Source organism: Somniosus microcephalus, unplaced genomic scaffold, assembly GCF_052327205.1.
Source record: "Somniosus microcephalus isolate GS21.2 unplaced genomic scaffold, FLI_Smic_1.0 unresolved_chr5, whole genome shotgun sequence".
Classification (NCBI taxonomy): domain Eukaryota; kingdom Metazoa; phylum Chordata; class Chondrichthyes; order Squaliformes; family Somniosidae; genus Somniosus; species Somniosus microcephalus.
In genome coordinates this window covers 47288394-47294393 of record NW_028225183.1, presented here as the reverse complement: position 1 = coordinate 47294393, position 6000 = coordinate 47288394, and positions in this window count along the sequence as shown.

The window sequence follows — 6000 nt, the reverse complement described above, 5'->3', positions numbered from 1 at the left end:
CTCACATAACAGAGACTGACAGGTACAGAGTGAAATCCATACTCACATACCAGAAACTCACAGGTATAGGGTAAAATCCACACTCCCATACCAGAGACTGACAGGTACAGAGTGAAATCCATACTCACATACCAGAAACTCACAGGTATAGGGTAAAATCCACACTCCCATACCAGACACTGTCAGGTACAGAGTGAAATCCATACTCACATACCAGAAACTCACAGGTATAGGGTAAAATCCACACTCACATACCAGAGACTGACAGGTACAGAGTGAAATCAATACTCACATACCAGAAACTCACAGGTATAGGGTAAAATCCACACTCCCATACCAGAGACTGACAGGTACAGAGTGAAATCCATACTCACATACCAGAAACTCACAGGTATAGGGTAAAATCCACACTCCCATAACAGAAACTGACAGGTACAGAGTGAAATCCATACTCACATACCAGAAACTCACAGGTATAGGGTAAAATCCACACTCACATACCAGAAACTGACAGGTACAGAGTGAAATCCATACTCACATACCAGAAACTCACAGGTATAGGGTAAAATCCACACTCACATAACAGAGACTGACAGGTACAGAGTGAAATCCATACTCACATACCAGAAACTCACAGGTATAGGGTAAAATCCACACTCACATACCAGAGACTGACAGGTACAGAGTGAAATCCATACTCACATACCAGAAACTCACAGGTACAGGGTAAAATCCACACTCACATAACAGAAACTGACAGGTACAGAGTGAAATCCATACTCACATACCAGAAACTCACAGGTATAGGGTAAAATCCACACTCACATAACAGAGACTGACAGGTACAGAGTGAAATCCATACTCACATACCAGAAACTCACAGGAAAAGGGTAAAATCCACACTCACATACCAGAAACTGACAGGTACAGAGTGAAAGCCATACTCACATACCAGAAACTCACAGGTATAGGGTAAAATCCACACTCACATAACAGAGATTGACAGGTACAGAGTGAAATCCATACACACATACCAGAAACTCACAGGTATAGGGTAAAATCCACACTCCCATACCAGAAACTGACAGGTACAGAGTGAAATCCATACTCACATACCAGAAACTCACAGGTATAGGGTAAAATCCACACTCCCATACCAGAGACTGACAGGTACAGAGTGAAATCCATACTCACATACCAGAAACTCACAGGTATAGGGTAAAATCCACACTCCCATACCAGAGACTGACAGGTACAGAGTGAAATCCATACTCACATACCAGAAACTCACAGGTATAGGGTAAAATCCACACTCACATACCAGAGACTGACAGGTACAGAGTGAAATCCATACTCACATACCAGAAACTCACAGGTATAGGGTAAAATCCACACTCCCATACCAGAGACTGACAGGAACAGAGTGAAATCCACACTCACATACCAGAAACTCACAGGTATAGGGTAAAATCCACACTCCCATACCAGAGACTGACAGGTACAGAGTGAAATCCATACTCACATACCAGAAACTCACAGGTATAGGGTAAAATCCACACTCCCATACCAGAAACTGACAGGTACAGAGTGAAATCCACACTCACATACCAGAAACTCACAGGTATAGGGTAAAATCCACACTCACATAACAGAGACTGAGAGGTACAGAGTGAAATCCATACTCACACACCAGAAACTCACAAGTATAGGGTAAAATCCACACTCACATAACAGAGACTGAGAGGTACAGAGTGAAATCCATACTCACATACCAGAAACTCACAGATATAAGGTAAAATCCACACTCACATAACAGAGACTGAGAGGTACAGAGTGAAATCCATACTCACATACCAGAAACTCACAGGTATAGGGTAAAATCCACACTCACATAACAGAAACTGACAGGTACAGAGTGAAATCCATACTCACATACCAGAAACTCACAGGTATAGGGTAAAATCCACACTCACATACCAGAGACTGACAGGTACAGAGCGAAATCCATACTCACATACCAGAAACTCACAGGTATAGGGTAAAATCCACGCTCACATACCAGAAACTCACAGGTACAGAGTGAAATCCATACTCACATACCAGAAACTCACAGGTATAGGGTAAAATCCACACTCACATACCAGAGACTGACAGGTACAGAGTGAAATCCACACTCACACACCAGAAACTCACAGGTATAGGGTAAAATCCACACTCACATACCAGAGACTGACAGGTACAGAGTGAAATCCATACTCACATACCAGAAACTCACAGGTATAGGGTAAAATCCACACTCCCATACCAGAGACTGACAGGTACAGAGTGAAATCCATACTCACATACCAGAAACTCACAGGTATAGGGTAAAATCCACACTCACATACCAGAGACTGACAGGTACAGAGTGAAATCCATACTCCCATACCAGAAACTCACAGGTATAGGGTAAAATCCACACTCCCATACCAGAGACTGAAAGGTACAGAGTGAAATCCATACTCACATACCAGAAACTCACAGGTATAGGGTAAAATCCACACTCACATAACAGAAACTGACAGGTACAGAGTGAAATCCATACTCACATACCAGAAACTCACAGGTATAGGGTAAAATCCACACTCACATACCAGAGACTGACAGGTACAGAGTGAAATCCATACTCACATACCAGAAACTCACAGGTATAGGGTAAAATCCACACTCACATAACAGAAACTGACAGGTACAGAGTGAAATCCAAACTCACATACCAGAAACTCACAGGTATAGGGTAAAATCCACACTCACATAACAGAAACTGACAGGTACAGAGTGAAATCCATACTCACATACCAGAAACTCACAGGTATAGGGTAAAATCCACACTCACATAACAGAAACTGACAGGTACAGAGTGAAATCCATACTCACATACCAGAAACTCACAGGTATAGGGTAAAATCCACACTCACATACCAGAGACTGACAGGTACAGAGTGAAATCCATACTCACATACCAGAAACTCACAGGTATAGGGTAAAATCCACACTCACATAACAGAAACTCACAGGTACAGAGTGAAATCCATACTCACATACCAGAAACTCACAGGTATAGGGTAAAATCCACACTCCCATACCAGACTCTGACAGGTACAGGGTGAAATCCATACTCACATACCAGAAACTCACAGGTATAGGGTAAAATCCACACTCACATACCAGAGACTGACAGGTACAGAGTGAAATCCATAATCACATACCAGAAACTCACAGGTATAGGGTAAAATCCACACTCACATACCAGAAACTGACAGGTACAGAGTGAAATCCATACTCACATACCAGAAACTGACAGGTACAGAGTGAAATCCACACTCACATACCAGAAACTCACAGGTATAGGGTAAAATCCATACTCACATACCAGAAACTGACAGGTACAGAGTGAAATCCATACTCACATACCAGAAACTCACAGGTATAGGGTAAAATCCACACTCACATAACAGAAACTGACAGGTACAGAGTGAAATCCATACTCACATACCAGAAACTGACAGGTACAGAGTGAAATCCATCCTCACATACCAGAAACTCACAGGTATAGGGTAAAATCCACACTCACATACCAGAAACTGACAGGTACAGAGTGAAATCCACACTCACATACCAGAAACTCACAGGTATAGGGTAAAATCCACACTCACATACCAGAAACTGACAGGTACAGAGTGAAATCCACACTCACATACCAGAAACTCACAGGTATAGGGTAAAATCCACACTCACATACCAGAGACTGACAGGTACAGACTGTCTCTGACAACTATGTGTGCAGGAAGTGTGTCCAGCTGCAGCTCCTAGCGGACCGCATGGCGGCGCTGGAGCTGCGAATGGACTCACTCTGGAGCATACGCGATGCTGAGGATGTTGTAGATAGCACATTCAGTGAGTTGGTCACACCGCAGGTAAAGGCTAGCTCAGACAGTAAATGGGTGACCAAAAGGCAGGGTAAAGGCAGGAAGGTAGTGCAGGAGTCACCTGTGGTCATCTCCCTCCAAAACAGGTTTACCGTTTTGGGTACTGTTGGGGGAGATGACTTACCAGGGGAAGGCACCAGCAGCCAGGTTCAGGGCACCATGATTGGCTCTGCTGCACAGAAGGGAGGGAAAAAGAGGGATAGGGCTATAGTGATAGGGGATTCAATTGTAAGGGGGATAGATAGGAGTTTCTGTGGCCGAGACCGAGACTCCAAGATGGTATGTTGCCTCCCTGGTGCAAGGGTCAAGGATGTCTCGGAGCGGGTGCAGAGCATTCTGAAGGGGGAGGGGGATCAGCCAGTTGTCGTGGTACATGTAGGTACCAACGATGTAGGTAAAAAGAGGGAGGAGGTCCTACAAGCTGAATTTAGGGAGTTAGGAGCTAAATTGAAAAGTAGGACTTCAAAGGTAGTAATCTCTGGATTGCTACCAGTGCCACGAGCTAATAAGATTAGAGAGAGTAAGATAGATAAGCTAAATACGTGGCTTGAGCAGTGGTGCAAGGGAGAGGGATTTAAATTCTTGAGGCATTGGAACCAGTTCTTGGGGAGGAGTGACCTGTACCAAGGGGACGGTCTACACCTGAACTGTGAGGGAGCCGATGTCCTCGGGGTAATATTTTCTAGGACGGTTCGGGAGGATTTAAACTAATTTGGCAGGGGGATGGGAACCTAGGTAGTGGAAAAGAGGGAAGTCATATGAAGTCAGAAATAGATGGTAGAAAGGTGAGAAGCAATAAGCAAAGGAGAGAAACACAAAGGGCCAAACTAATTCATAATGAGAGTGTGAAAAAAGCAAGCCTGAAGGCTTTGTATCTTAATGCTAGAAGCATTAGGAACAAGGTGGATGAATTAGTTGTGGAAATAGAGGTAAACAAGTATGATTTGATTGGGATTACAGAAACGTGGCTGCAGGGTGGGCAAGGCTGGGAACTTAACATCCAGGGATATACAATATTTAGGAAGGATCAGCAAAAAGGTAGGGGAGGTGGGGTAGCATTGCTGGTAAAGGAGGGGATTAATGCAATGGAAAGGAAGGATATTAACTCGGATGAAACGGAATCTGTATGGGTAGAAATGAGAAATAGCAAGGGGAGAAAAACGTTAGTGGGTGTGATATATAGGCCTCCAAATAGTAATATGGAGGTGAGGGAAGGCATAAAAAGGGAAATTAGAGAAGCGTGCGATAAGAGCACAGCTGTCATCATGGGTGACTTTAATTTACATATTGATTGGACTACCCAAATTAGTAAAAATTCTGAGGAGGAGGAATTCCTGGAATGTTTTCGGGACGGTTATCTGGACCAATATGTCGAGGAGCCGACTCGAGATCAGGCCATTTTAGACTGGGTATTGTGCAATGAGAAGGGACTTATCACCAATCTTCTTGTACGAGGCCCCTTGGGTCAGAGCGATCATAATATGATCGAGCTCTCAGTCGAGATGGAGAGTGAGGAAATTGAATCAGAGACTAAGGTCCAGAACTTAAATAAAGGGAATTACGAGGGTATGAGACGGGAATTGGGTAAGATTGATTGGGTGGTGTTTCTGGGGGGATTGACAGTGGATAGACAATGGCAAGCATTCAAAGATAGAATGGAAGAATTCCAGAACATGTTTATACCGGTTTGGCATAAAAATAAACCTAAAAAGGTGACTCAACCGTGGATAACGAGGGAAATTAGGGACAGCATAAAATCAAAAAAAAGGGCATATCAACTGGCAAAAAAAAGCACCAGACCGGAAGATTGGGGGCAGTACAGGATACAGCAGAAGAGGACAAAGGGATTAATCAGGAAGGGGAAAATAGAATACGAAAGTAAACTTGCAGCAAAAATAAAGACAGACTGCAAAAGCTTTTATCGGTATATCAGGAGGAAAAGACTGGTAAAATCCCAAGTCGGTCCCCTGCAGTCCGATTCGGGAGAATATATAATGGAGAATAAGGAAATGGCAGACCAATTAAACTCATA